Genomic DNA, 15563 nt, shown 5'->3' on the forward strand with positions numbered 1-15563 from the left:
CATGAAAACGGTAGAACTTCGTGAAGGTATGTACGGACGACCCGGTCGCCGCTCTACACAGCTGCTCACAGATACATCACCGCGAACAGCCCAAGAGGCTCCAACAGCTCGAGGCAATGAGCGCTCAATGAATCAGGAACAGGCAATGTCGAAGAAACATAAGCCTGCCGAATAGCGCCAGTAACCCAGCGCGCCACCGTGTCCTTAGAAGCCGGTCAGCCATGCTTAGCGCATCAATCAAAAACCAACAAGGTATCCGTACTATGAATAGACTTTGTACAGGACAAATAAATGCAGAAGGCTCTAACAACATCCAATAGCGCTAAGTGACAATCTCTTCCCGAAGACTTTGGGAAAAACGCTGGAAGTACTATGTCCTGATTCATATGGAAAGCCGACACAATATTTGTCAAGAAGGAAGGCTTCGTACGGAAGACCACTCGATTGTCGTGAAAAACCAACAATGGTGGTCTGCAAGAAAACGCCTGGCCGAAGCAATGGCCGAGAGAAAAACAAAAAACAAAAACCACTTTCAGAGTAAGAAAGCGTAACCCAACAGATTCTAGTGGTTCAAACGAAGGCTTCTGGAGAGCCTGAAGAACCAGATTTAAATCCCAGGGTGGAACCGGAGGAACAAAAGGACGTTGATTCCTGATAACACCTTAAAGGAACGCTTGGACCTCCGGAATGAGACCCAATATTTTTTTTTTTAAAGTATCGATAATGCCGAAACTTGTCCCGTAAGAGAAGACAACTAAGTCCTTTAGTCAGACCATCCTGAAAGAAAAACAACAGACGAGGCAAACGAAAGAGGTGCGGTGACAGCCCACACCTTTCACACCAAGCAATGCAGATACACCATACTCTGTTATAAATACGAGAGGTGACCGTGTTGGATTCAAGAACCACGCCATCAAAGCCAGATGATTTAAATTGTGGTGTGACAAAAACCATGTAAAAGTAGATCGGACATCAGAGGTAGACAGAACGGGTCCTCGGTCACCCTGCTGCGGAGAAGAGTACCACTGATAACGAGGCCAGTATTGTGTTACAAGAAGGACCGGGAGACCTCATCTCCGGAGGTGTTGAAGTAAACGCGGTATCAAGGGAAATGGCAGAAACAGATATCCCAGTCGAAATTGCCACAGAGCTGGCAAGGCATTGATTAGCGTTGCTTGAGGATCCAGAGTTTGGGAGCCGTACCAAAGAAGCTTTCGGTTGAGACGAAATGCCATGAGGTCGACGTCGGGAGTTCCCCACAGAGATACTAGGGCCAGAAAAAACTTCTTGATGAAGTTCCCATGCTCCCAAATGTATCGTGTGACGGCTTAAGAACTCTGTTTCCCAGTTGTCCAATCCTGGAATGTGAAGTGCGGAGATGGTTAAAATCCACCTTTTCGCCCACTGGAGAATATGGGCGACCTTCTTCATGTCTCTCCATCTGCGAGTTCCACCCTGTTTGTTTATGTAAGCCATCGGCCTGGCGTGGTCTGAGCGATTGCGTATCCGGATGACCCTGGACGCTGGTTTGTACCTGAATTAGAGCATACCGAAGTGTTCTCAACTCGAGAATGTTGATCAGTAAGTTCGATTCTTGACCTTTTCAGAGTCTCTGGAAGTGATGAGATTGAAGTCACGCCCCACCCAACCTATGAGGCTGGCGTCCTTGGCGATCGTCATCCGAGACCAAACAGTGAACGGTGCCCACCTTGATTAGAGTGCGACTGTGCAATGGAGAGACTGTCGAGTCTGAACAAACAGCCGGCATAATTGCAAGTCCAGATGTGGACCCGTTTGATTCCAAGAACCCAGAATCTGAGTCTGAAGGGGCCCCAGCATGGAATCTGGCATATAGTACTGCTTCGAAGGTCGCCACTATCTTGCCCAACACATGCATACATCTGAGAACCGAGAACCTCGGCAACAGCAACAGGGAGCGGACTGTGGTGCAGATCCTGGAGTTGTCCTGAGGTAGAAAAACTCTGACACAAAAAGTGTCGAACAGGAAACCTAGAAAAACTATCTCCTGAGAGGGGATGAAGGAAGATTTCCGGAAATTCACAATCCATCCGAAGGATTGTAGAGTGTCCATGGTGTGTTGGAGGTGTTGTTGAAGAAGTTCCTGTGACGGAACTTTTGGGAACAAATCATCATAAGGAATGATGTTGACCCCCTGACATCCGAGGATCGCCACTACGTGACCCAATATTTTGTAAATACTTGAGGGGCCGTGGAAGGACCGAAAGGAAGAACTTGACACTGGAAATGTCAAGGCTCTAGTGCGAACCTCAACAGATGTTGAGGACCCGACCAAATTGGAACATGGAGGTACGCGTCGATAGATAAGAAACACTCCTTCAGGTCCAGGCGGCGAAGATTGGACGCATCGATTCCATCTTGAATTTCTGGACAGAGAGATTCAGGCATTTTAAAATGGGTCGAAACGAACCACCCGGTTGTTTATGAGAAAAAGACTTGGGTAAAAAAACCTTGACCGCGTTGTAGTTTGGGAACTGAAAGAATTACTCCATGCCGTAAAAGCGTGGATGAAAAAGCGGTCTGGTACAGGTTCCTCGATATCTAAAATGTAACCCCGGGTTATGACCCCCATCACCCACCGATCCGGTTGTGACAGGAGCCACACTTCTTTGTACTGTAGTCCATCACCAAGGATCCCTCCAGAGACCTCCCCGCATCATGCGGCAGGCTTGTTGGTAGGCTTGACTGACCGCCTGCGGGGTGCCTGTAAATACAATAGTATACTAAATAAACCCGGCGGCACATTGGATTCGAACCCAGGACCTGCTGTATGCAGAATTTCCTCTGGGCTATGAGAGCCACTGTTGAATGGCTACCATGGTACGCACCTCTGCACGGAAATCTTGAAAAGACTCAAAATGACTGGAAACCGCCCCTGCCTTGAGTATGAAAAGACGGAGACTTAGTTGCTTTCAGCTTCCGAGGAGCAACTAAAAGAAAACGGCTCTTGCCACCCATAGTATCTGAGATAATCTTCATAAGTTCCGGACCAAAAAGGAATTCTCCTTCAACTGAACGGCACTCAAGCTCTGTTTTGAATCAGAATCAGCATCACAAACACGAAGCCAGAGTGAACGCCTCGTTGTATCCGCTAGAGCAGATACTCGCGACCATAGCGAGGCCGAGTTTAACAAGGCCTCACCAACATAAGTGAGAGCCTCAGAAATTTGTTCAGCTAGCCGAATAGCCTCCAATGAGTCGTCAAACTGCATGCCAAATACCACTTGAGCTAGCCTTAAGGACCCAGGCGCCAGCGAGGACTGGACGCAGAGAAGTACCTGTTAAGGTAAAAATAGATTTAAGAAACGCCTCAGTCATCCTATCCGTTGGATCTTTCAATGTCATTGATTGTACCACAGGGATTACTGTAGCCTTCACCAAATGAGAATTAGGAGCATCCGCCTACGGAGCAGTTTCCCAGAATTTTAAATCCTCTTTTGCAAATGGATATAAAAAACGTAATTTCATGTAAAGAACCTGAAAGCGTGAACTCGGCTTAAGCCAAGGGTCTTTTAAATGTTTGCAAAATGTGTATATGAGTCTGAGGAATGTAAATCAGCTATAGCAGCGGCCATGTTCCTGGCCCACAGAGAGAAAGACTGATCTGTAGATCCATTAAACTGCACTACAACCGGTGTCACGGAGACTGTGCCATTTGTCTTAAGGTACCCCGACAATCAATATAAAAAGGGTTATGCAGAGTACCGAAATCAGAAAGACACCTACCCATAGATCTGGCTCAAGGGGGTCTGGCTGACTCCCCTGGAGCTGTGTCCAACCCGGAGTGACACAAGTCAGCCATGGCATCTGCCCTGTGTCTTGCCCACATTGGCATAGACTGATCTGTGGAGCTACCCGTTTGCTCCGCAACTGGCGTCCCTGAACTACAGATGGTACCTGGGTCCGTGCTACCTTTTGAGAGTATGGAACCCCATCGGTAACATGTAAAAGGAAACTACTGAACCTGCCTTCTCTTTTGCAGGTTTGTCAGGTTAACTGGCTATGGTGTAAATCCACAGTAAATACACAAATCAACAACTATAACTGCAGCCCATAGTGGGATTGAACCTAGGACCTCTGGGTTGGCAGTCGAACACAAATTATTTAATTCCCGCCTGTAAACCTCTCAGATAGGCTGTGAGAAAATTCTGACAGTTTGTGTGAAAAGGTTAATGCAGAGTACTGATCTAACCCAGAACATATAAATAATAAGATTTTACTTACCGGTAAATCTATTTCTCGTAGTCCGTAGAGGATGCTGGGACTCCGTAAGGACCATGGGGAATAGACGGGCTCCGCAGGAGATAGGGCACTTTAAGAAAGCTTTGGATTCTGGGTGTGCACTGGCTCCTCCCTCTATGCCCCTCCTCCAGACCTCAGTTAGGGAAACTGTGCCCAGAGAAGATGGACAGTACGAGGAAGGATTTTTGTAAATCTAAGGGCGAGATCCATACCAGCCACACCAATCACACCGTATAACTTGTGATAAACTACCCAGTTAACAGTATGAACAACATAGCCTCGGTTCAACCGATAAACTAGAACATAACCCTTATGTAAGCAATAACTATATACAAGTCTTGCAGGAGAAGTCCGCACTTGGAACGGGCGCCCAGCATCCTCTACGGACTACGAGAAATAGATTTACCGGTAAGTAAAATCTTATTTTCTCTAACGTCCTTGAGGATGCTGGGACTCCGTAAGGACCATGGGGATAATACCAAAGCTCCCAAACGGGCGGGAGAGTGCGGATGACTCTGCAGCACCGAATTGAGCAAACAGGAGGTCCTCCTCAGCCAGGGTATCAAACTAACAGAACTTTGCAAAGGTATTTGACCCCGACCAAGTAGCAGCTCGGCACAGCTGTATTGCAGAGACCCCTCGGGCAGCCGCCCAAGAAGAGCCCACCTTCCTAGTGGAATGGGCCTAAACCGATTAAAGTAACAGCAATCCTGCCGTAGAATGCGCCAGCTGAATCGTGTTACAGATCCAGCGAGCAATAGTCTGCTTTGAAGCAGGACCGCCAACCTTGTTGGCTGTATACAGGACAAACAGTGTTTCTGTTTTGCAGATCCTAGCCGTTCTGCCATGTAAATTTTCAAAGCCCTGACCACATCAAGGGACTCGGAATCTTCCAAGTCACGCGTAGCCACAGGCACGACAATAGGCTGGTTCATATGAAAGGATGAGACCACCTTTGGCAGGAATTGAGGACGGGTCCGCAATTTCGCTCTATCCATATGGACAATCAGATAGGGCTTTTAGTGAGAAAAAGCCTCCAATTCCGAAACTCGCCTAGCCGAAGCCAAAGCTAACAACATGACCACCTTCCAGGTGAAATATTTCAACACCACTGACTTAAGTGGTTCAAACCAATGTGACTTAAGGAACCGTAACACCACGTTAAGGTCCCAAGGCGCCAACGGCGGTACAAAAGGAGGCTAAAAATGAAGTACTCCCTACACAAACGTTTGTACTTCAGGAAGAGAAGCCAATTCTTTTTAGACAAAAATGGATAAGGCCGAAATTTGAACCTTTATCGATCCTAATTTCAGGCCCAAGTTCGCTCCAGTTTGAAGGAAGCGAAGCAGACGGCCCAAAAGGAATTCCTCCATAGGAGCATTCCTGGCCTCACATCAGGAAACATATTTTCGCCATATTCAGTGATAATGTTTCAATGTCACTTCCTTCCTAGCCTTAATTAGGGTAGGAATGACCTCCTCCGGAATAACCATTACCGCTAGGATCCTGCATCGAACCGCCATGCCGTCAAACGCAGCCGCGGTAAGTCTTGGAACAGACAGGGCCCCTGCTGCAGTAGGTCCTGTCTTAGAGGAAGAGGCCACGGATTCTCTGTGAGCATTTCCTGCAGATCTGGATACCAGGTCCTCCGTGTCCAATCTGGAACAATGAGAATTGGTCTCACTCCTCTTTTTCTTATTATCCTCAACACCATGGGTATGAGAGGAAGAGGAGTAAACACAGAGACCGACCGGAACACCCACGGTGTCACTAGGGCGTCCACAGCTTACTGCCTGAGGGTCTCCTGACCTGGCGCAATAACTCTGCGGCTTTGTGTTGAGGCGGGACGCCATCATGTCTATCAGTGGTAGTCTCCACCGAATTGCGATCTGCGCTAAGACTTCCTGATGAAGTCCCCACTCTCCAGGACGTAGGTCGTGTCCGCTGAGGAAGTCTGCTTCCCAGTCGTCCACTCCCGGAATGAACACTGCTGACAGTGCGCTTACATGATTCTCCGCCCAGCGAAGAATTCTGTTGGCTTCCGCCATCGCCACTCTGCTCCTTGTGCCGCCTTGGCGGTTTACATGAGCTACTGCGGTGACGTTGTCTGACTGGATCAGAACCGGTTGGTCGCGAAGTAGGGTCTCCGCCTGACATAGGGCGTTGTATATGGCCCTTAGTTCCAAGAAGTGAAGACAAGTCTCTAGACTTGACCAAAAACCTTGGACATTTTATTTTTCCCTGTGTGACTGCTCCCCAACCTCGGAGGCTCGCGTCCATGGTCACCAGGATCCAGTCCTGAATGCCGAACCTGCGGCCCTATAGAAGGTGAGCACCCTGCAGCCACCACAGGAGAGATACCCTGGCCCTGGGGGAGAGGGTGATCAACTGATGAATCTGTAGATGTGACCCGGACCACTTGTCCAGTAGGTCCCATTTGAAAGACCTCGCATGGAACCTGCCGAAGGGAATGATTTTCCCCGGACTCGGGTGCAGCGATGCCGACACCTGTCTTGGTTTCAATAAGTTCCTGACCAGAGTCATGAGTTCCTGGGCCTTCTCTATCTGAAGGTAAACCCCTTTCTGGTCCGTATCCAGAATCATACCCAAGAAGGGCAGACTAGTCATAGGAACCAACTGTGACTTCGGGATATTGAGAAACTAGCTGTGTTGCTGTGACACCTTCAGCGAAAGTGACACGCTGTTCAACAACTGCTCTTTTGATCTCACCTTATAGGAGATCGTCCAAGTATGGGATAACTGTGACTCCTAGCTTGCGTAGGAGCACCATCATTTCCGCCCATTACCCTGAAATTGGTAATGACAATACTGTACCACAATTCCCAGGTACGCCTGATGGGGTGGATAAATGGGAACATGAAGGTATGCAGCCTTTATGTCTAGATACACCATCAAATCCCCCCTTTCCAGGCTGGCCATGATCGCTCTGAGCGATTCCACCTTAAATTTGAACCTTTTCCAGTATAGGTTCAGAGGTTTTAATTTTAAATAGGTCTGACCGAACCGTACGTTTTCGGGACTACAGCCAAGGTTGAGTAATAGCCCCTTCCTTGTTGCAGGAGGAGAACCTTGAGCACCACCTGTTGGAGATACAATGTGTGAATTGTATTTAATCTAACTCCCCTGCTGGGGGAGAAGCCGGTAGGTCCGATAAGGAAAACCGGCGAGGGGGCACCTTTCGAATTCCTTTGTAACCCTGAGAACAATTTTTATTGCCCCGGGATCCACCTGTGAGTGAACTCAGATGTGGCTGAAGAGTCGAAGACGTGCTCCCCCTGGGACGGACTCCCTTAGCGGAGCTCCCGCATCCTGCGGTGGATGTAGTAGAGGCCGGGGAGGACTTCTGTTCCTGGGAACTAGCTGTGCCCCGTGCCCTTACCTCTGGTAAGAAAGGACGCTCCTCATACTTTCTTGTTATTCTGCGACCGAAAGGACTGCATTTGATAATGCCGTGCCTTCTTAGTCTGTGAGGGAATATAAGGTAAAAGATCAGAATTACCAGCTATAGCTGTGGAGACCAGGTCCGAGAGCCCTTCTCCACACAATTCCTCAGCCTTGTGAGGTAAACCCTCCAATATGCCTCCTTAAGTCGGCATCACCTGTCCATTGCATGTTCCACAGGACAAGTCTAGCAGAAATCGACATAGCGTAGACTCTAGAACCCAGTGGACTAACGTCTCTTTGGGCATGTATATATGTATGTGTGTGTATAATATATATATATATATATATATATATATATAAATAATAAGAATTTACTCACTGGTAATTCTATTTCTCGTAGTCCGTAGTGGATGCTGGGAACTCCGTAAGGACCATGGGGAATAGACAGGCTCCGCAGGAGACTGGGCACTCTAAAAAAAGATTAGGTACTATCTGGTGTGCACTGGCTCCTCCCTCTATGCCCCTCCTCCAGACCTCAGTTAGGGAAACTGTGCCCGGAAGAGCTGACAATACAAGGAAAGGAAATTTTGAATCCAGGGTAAGACTCATATCAGCCACACCAATCACACCGTACACCTTGTGATAACCTTACCCAGTTAACAGTATGAACAACAACTGAGCCTCACTCAATGAATGGCTCATAACAATAACCCTTATTGAAGCAATAACTATATACACGTATTGCAGAGAGTCCGCACTTGGGACGGGCGCCCAGCATCCACTACGGACTACGAGAAATAGAATTACCGGTGAGTAAATTCTTATTTTCTCTGACGTCCTAGTGGATGCTGGGAACTCCGTAAGGACCATGGGGATTATACCAAAGCTCCCAAACGGGCGGGAGAGTGCGGATGACTCTGCAGCACCGAATGAGCAAACACAAGGTCCTCCTCAGCCAGGGTATCAAACTTGTAGAACTTTGCAAAAGTGTTTGAACCCGACCAAGTAGCAGCTCGGCAAAGCTGTAATGCCGAGACCCCTCGGGCAGCCGCCCAAGAAGAGCCCACCTTCCTTGTGGAATGGGCTTTTACCGATTTTGGATGCGACAATCCAGCCGCAGAATGAGCCAGCTGAATCGTGCTACAGATCCAGCGAGCAATAGTTTGCTTTGAAGCAGGAGCACCCAGCTTGTTGGGTGCATGCAGGATAAACAGCAAGTCAGTCTTCCTGACTCCAGCCGTTCTGGAAACATATTTTCAAAGCCCTGACTACGTCCAGCAACTTGGAAGCCTCCAAGTCCCGAGTAGCCGCAGGCACCACAATAGGTTGGTTCAAATGAAACGATGACACCACCTTAGGGAGAAATTGGGGACGAGTCCTCAATTCTGCCCTGTCCATATGGAAGATCAGATATGGGCTTTTACATGACAAAGCCGCCAATTCCGACACACGCCTAGCCGATGCTAAGGCCAACAGCATGACCACTTTCCACGTGAGATACTTTAGTTCCACGGTCTTAAGTGGCTCGAACCAGTGGGATTTCAGGAAACTCAACACCACGTTAAGATCCCAAGGTGCCACTGGTGGCACAAAAGGGGGCTGAATATGCAGCACTCCCTTAACAAACGTCTGAACCTCAGGCAGTGAAGCCAGTTCTTTTTGAAAGAAAATGGATAGGGCCGAAATCTGGACCTTTATGGACCCCAATTTTAGGCCCATAGTCACCCCTGACTGTAGGAAGTGCAGGAATCGACCCAGCTGGAATTCCTCTGTAGGGGCCGTCCTGGCCTCACACCAAGCAACATATTTTCACCATATACGGTGATAATGCTTTGCTGTCACGTCCTTCCTAGCCTTAATCAGCGTAGGAATAACTTCATCCGGAATGCCTTTTTCCGCTAGGATCCGGCGTTCAACCGCCATGCCGTCAAACGCAGCCGCGGTAAGTCTTGGAACAGACAGGGCCCTTGTTGCAGCAGGTCCTGTCTGAGAGGCAGAGGCCATGGGTCCTCTGTGCGCATTTCTTGCAGTTCCGGGTACCAAGTCCTTCTTGGCCAATCCGGAACAATGAGTATTATTCTTATTCCTCTCTTTCTTACTATTCTCAGTACCTTGGGTATGAGAGGAAAAGGAGGAAACACATATACAGACTGGTACTCCCACGGTGTCACTAGGGCGTCCACAGCTATCGCCTGAAGGTCCCTTGACCTGGCGCAATATCTTTTTAGCTTTTTGTTGAGGCGGGACGCCATCATGTCCACCTGTGGCAGTTCCCATCGGTTTGCAATCTGTGTGAAGACTTCTTGATGAAGTCCCCACTCTCCTGGGTGGAGGTCGTGTCTGCTGAGGAAGTCTGCTTCCCAGTTGTACACTCCCGGAATGAACACTGCTGACCGTGCTTGCACGTGATTCTCCGACCACCGAAGAATCTTTGTGGCTTCCGCCATTGCCATCCTGCTTCTTATGCCGCCCTGGCGGTTTACATGGGCGACCGCCGTGATGTTGTCTGACTGAATCAGCACTGGCCGGTTTCGAAGCAGGGGCTCTGCTTGACTCAGGGCGTTGTAAATGGCCCTTAGTTCCAGTATATTTATGTGTAGAAAAGTCTCCAGACTTGACCACAGCCCTTGGAAGTTTCTTCCCTGAGTGACTGCCCCCCATCCTCGGAGGCTTGCATCCGTGGTCATCAGGACCCAGTCCTGTATGCCGAACCTGCGGCCCTCGAGAAGGTGAGCACTCTGTAGCCACCACAGAAGAGACACTCTGGCCCTTGGGGACAGGGTGATCAGCCGATGCATCTGGAGATGCGATCCGGACCACTTGTCCAACAGATCCCACTGAAAGATCCTTGCATGGAACCTGCCGAAGGGAATGGCTTTGTATGAAGCCACCATCTTTCCCAGGACTCGCGTACAGTGATGCACCGATACCCGTTTTGGTTTCAGGAGGTCCCTGATCAGAGATGCTAATTCCTGGGCCTTCTCCACCGGGAGAAACACCTTCTTCTGTTCTGTGTCCAGAATCATGCCCAGGAAAAGCAGACGCGTCGTAGGAATCAGCTGCAACTTTGGAACATTCAGAATCCAGCCGTGCTGTTGCAACACTTCCTGAGAGAGTGCTACGCTGATCAACAACTGCTCTCTGGACCTCGCCTTTATGAGGAGATCGTCCAAGTACGGGATAACTATAACTCCCTTCTTCCGAAGGAGTATCATCATTTCTGCCATTACCTTGGTAAATATCCTCTGTGCCATGGACAGGCCAAACGGCAACGTCTGGAACTGGTAATGACAGTCCTGTACCATAAACCGGAGGTACTCCTGGTGAGGTGGGTAAATGGGGACATGCAAGTAAGCATCCTTGATGTCCAGCGACACCATAAAATCCCCCTCTTCCAGGCTTGCAATAACCACTCTGAGCGATTCCATTTTGAACTTGAATTTCTTTATATAAGTTTTCAAGGACTTTAAATTCAGAATGGGTCTCACCGAACCGTCCGGTTTCGGTACCACAAACATTGTGGAATAGTAACCCCTTCCCTGTGGAAGGAGGGGGACCCTGATAATCACTTGCTGGAGGTACAGCTTGTGAATTGCCGCCAGTACTACCTCCCTTTCCATGGGGGAAGCTGGCAAGGCTGATTTGAGGTAACGGCGGGGAGGAGTCGCTTCGAATTCCAGCTTGTATCCCTGACATACAATTTGTACAGCCCAGAGATCCACCTGTGAGCGAACCCACTGGTTGCTGAAGTTTCGGAGACGCGCCCCCACCGCACCTGGCTCCCCCTGTGGAGCCCCAACGTCATGCGGTGGACTTAGTGGAAGCAGGGGAGGACTTTTGTTCCTGGGAACTGGCTGCATGGTGCAGCTTCTTACCTCTACCCCTGCCTCTGGCAAGAAAGGATGCACCCCTGACCCTCTTGCCTTTCTGAGAACGAAAGGACTGCATTTGATAATACGGTGCTTTCTTAGGCTGTGAGGAAACCTGAGGCAAGAAAGTCGACTTTCCAGCTGTCGCTGTGGACACGAGGTCCGAGAGACCGTCCCCAAACAATTCCTCACCCTTATAAGGCAAAACCTCCATGTGTTTTTTAGAATCAGCATCTCCTGTCCATTGCCGAGTCCATAAGACCCTCCTGGCAGAAATGGACATAGCATTAATTCTAGAGCCCAGCAGGCAAATGTCCCTCTGAGCATCCCGCATATATAAGACGACGTCTTTTATATGGCCCAGGGTTAGCAAAACAGTATCCCTGTCGAGGGAATCTATGTCGTCTGACAGAGTATCTGTCCATGCTGCTACAGCACTACACATCCAGGCTGAAGCAATAGCTGGTCTCAGTAGAGTACCAGAGTGTGTATACACTGACTTCAGGATAGCTTCCTGCTTTCTATCCGCAGGCTCCTTTAGGGCGGCCATATCCTGAGACGGCAGGGCCACCTTTTTAGATAAGCGTGTCAGCGCCTTGTCCACCCTAGGGGATGTTTCCCAACGTAACCTGTCCGTTGGCGGGAAAGGGTACGCCATCAGTAACCTCTTAGAAATCACTAATTTTTTATCAGGGGAACTCCACGCTTCTTCACATAATTCATTTAATTCATCAGATGGGGGAAAAGTCACTGGCTGCTTTTTCTCCCCAAACATATAAACCCTCTTGGTATTAACAGGGTTAATCTCAGAAAATAAGAATTTACTTACCGATAATTCTATTTCTCGTAGTCCGTAGTGGATGCTGGGGACTCCGTAAGGACCATGGGGAATAGCGGCTCCGCAGGAGACTGGGCACAAAAGTAAAGCTTTAGAACTACCTGGTGTGCACTGGCTCCTCCCCCTATGACCCTCCTCCAAGCCTCAGTTAGGATACTGTGCCCGGACGAGCGTACACAATAAGGAAGGATTTTGAATCCCGGGTAAGACTCATACCAGCCACACCAATCACACCGTATAACTCGTGATCTAAACCCAGTTAACAGCATGATAACAGAGGAGCCTCTAGAAAAGATGGCTCACTACAGCAATAACCCGATTTTTTGGTAACAATAACTATGTACCAGTATTGCAGACAATCCGCACTTGGGATGGGCGCCCAGCATCCACTACGGACTACGAGAAATAGAATTATCGGTAAGTAAATTCTTATTTTCTCTAACGTCCTAAGTGGATGCTGGGGACTCCGTAAGGACCATGGGGATTATACCAAAGCTCCCAAACGGGCGGGAGAGTGCGGATGACTCTGCAGCACCAAATGAGAGAACTCCAGGTCCTCCTCAGCCAGGGTATCAATTTTGTAGAATTTTACAAACGTATTTGTTCCTGACCAAGTAGCTGCTCGGCAAAGTTGTAAAGCCGAGACCCCTCGGGCAGCCGCCCAAGATGAGCCCACCTTCCTTGTGGAGTGGGCATTTACAGATTTTTGGCTGTGGCAGGCCTGCCACAGAATGTGCAAGCTGAATTGTACTACAAATCCAACGAGCAATAGTCTGCTTAGAAGCAGGAGCACCCAGCTTGTTGGGTGCATACAGGATAAACAGCGAGTCAGATTTTCTGACTCCAGCCGTCCTGGAAACATATATTTTCAGGGCCCTGACAACGTCTAGCAACTTGGAGTACTCCAAGTCCCTAGTAGCCGCAGGCACCACAATAGGTTGGTTCAGGTGAAACGCTGAAACCACCTTAGGGAGAAACTGAGGACGAGTCCTCAATTCCGCCCTGTCCGAATGGAAAATCAGATAAGGGCTTTTACAGGATAAAGCCGCCAATTCTGACACGCGCCTGGCCCAGGCCAGGGCCAACAGCATGACCACTTTCCATGTGAGATATTTTAACTTCACAGATTTAAGTGGTTCAAACCAATGTGACTTTTGGAACCCAAAAACTACATTGAGATCCCAAAGTGCCACTGGAGGCACAAAAGGAGGCTGTATATGCAGTACCCCTTTTACAAACGTCTGAACTTCAGGGACTGAAGCTAGTTCTTTTTGGAAGAAAATTGACAGGGACGAAATTTGAACCTTAATGGACCCCAATTTCAGGCCCATAGACACTCCTGTTTGCAGGAAATGTAGGAATCGACCCAGTTGAATTTCCTCCGTCGGGCCTTACTGGCCTCGCACCATGCAACATATTTTCGCCAAATGCGGTGATAATGTTTTGCGGTTACATCCTTCCTGGCTTTGATCAGGATAGGGATGACTTCATCCGGAATGCCTTTTTTCCTTCAGGATCCGGCGTTCAACCGCCATGCCGTCAAACGCAGCCGCGGTAAGTCTTGGAACAGACAGGGTCCTTGCTGGAGCAGGTCCCTTCTTAGAGGTAGAGGCCACGGATCCTCCGTGAGCATCTCTTGAAGTTCCGGTTACCAAGTCCTTCTTGGCCAATCCGGAGCCACGAATATAGTGCTTACTCCTCTCCATCTTATCAATCTCAGTACCTTGGGTATGAGAGGCAGAGGAGGGAACACATACACTGACTGGTACACCCATGGTGTTACCAGAGCGTCTACAGCTATTGCCTGAGGGTCCCTTGACCTGGCGCAATACCTGTCGAGTTTTTCCCAACGGTTTATAATCATGTGGAAGACTTCTGGGTGAAGTCTCCACTCTCCCGGGTGGAGGTCGTGTCTGCTGAGGAAGTCTGCTTCCCAGTTGTCCACTCCCGGAATGAATACTGCTGACAGTGCTATCACATGATTTTCCGCCCAGCGAAGAATCCTTGCAGCTTCTGCCATTGCCCTCCTGCTTCTTGTGCCACCCTGTCTGTTTACGTGGGTGACTGCCGTGATGTTGTCCGACTGGATCAACACCGGCTGACCTTGAAGCAGAGGTCTTGCTAAGCTTAGAGCATTGTAAATGGCCCTTAGCTTCAGGATATTTATGTGAAGTGATGTCTCCAGGCTTGACCATAAGCCCTGGAAATTCCTTCCCTGTGTGACTGCTCCCCAGCCTCGCAGGCTGGCATCCGTGGTCACCAGGACCCAGTCCTGAATGCCGAATCTGCGGCCCTCTAGAAGATGAGCACTCTGCAACCACCACAGGAGGGACACCCTTGTCCTTGGTGACAGGGTTATCCGCTGATGCATCTGAAGATGCGACCCGGACCATTTGTCCAGCAGGTCCCACTGGAAAGTTCTTGCGTGGAATCTGCCGAATGGGATTGCTTCGTAGGAAGCCACCATTTTACCCAGAACCCTTGTGCATTGATGCACTGAGAGTTGGCTCGGTTTTAGGAGGTTCCTGACTAGCTCGGATAACTCCCTGGCTTTCTCCTCCGGGAGAAACACCTTTTTCTGGACTGTGTCCAGGATCATCCCTAGGAACAGAAGACGAGTCGTCGGAACCAGCTGCGATTTTGGAATATTGAGAATCCAATCGTGCTGCCGCAACACTACCTGAGATAGTGCTACACCGACCTCCAACTGTTCCCTGGATCTTACCCTTATCAGGGAATCGTCCAAGTAAGGGATAACTAAAATTCCCTTCCTTCGAAGGAATATCATCATTTCGGCCATTACCTTGGTAAAGACCCGGGGTGCCGTGGACCATCCATACGGCAGCGTCTGAACTGATAGTGACAGTTCTGTACCATAAACCTGAGGTACCCTTGGTGAGAAGGGTAAATTGGGACATGAAGGTAAGCATCCTTGATGTCCCGAGACATCATGTAGTCCCCTTCTTCCAGGTTCGCAATCACTGCTCTGAGTGACTCAATCTTGAATTTGAACCTCTGTATGTAAGTGTTCAAAGATTTTAGATTTAGAATCGGTCTCACCGAGCCGTCCGGCTTCGGTACCACAACAGTGTGGAATAATACCCCGTTCCCTGTTGCAGGAGGGGTACCTTGATTATCACCTGCTGGGAATACAGCTTGTGAATGGCTTC

General features: G+C 49.1%; 1 protein-coding gene across 2 annotated transcripts in view; it reads right to left on the bottom strand.

Annotated features, from left to right (window-relative positions):
• The window catches only part of SSRP1 (structure specific recognition protein 1), a 115046-nt gene that overhangs the window by 50390 nt on the left and 49093 nt on the right, over positions 1 to 15563 (bottom strand). The gene's annotated exons all lie outside the window — the stretch shown is intronic.

The sequence above is a fragment of the Pseudophryne corroboree genome, chromosome 3 (genome assembly GCF_028390025.1).
Source record: "Pseudophryne corroboree isolate aPseCor3 chromosome 3, aPseCor3.hap2, whole genome shotgun sequence".
NCBI classification, from domain to species: Eukaryota; Metazoa; Chordata; class Amphibia; order Anura; family Myobatrachidae; genus Pseudophryne; species Pseudophryne corroboree.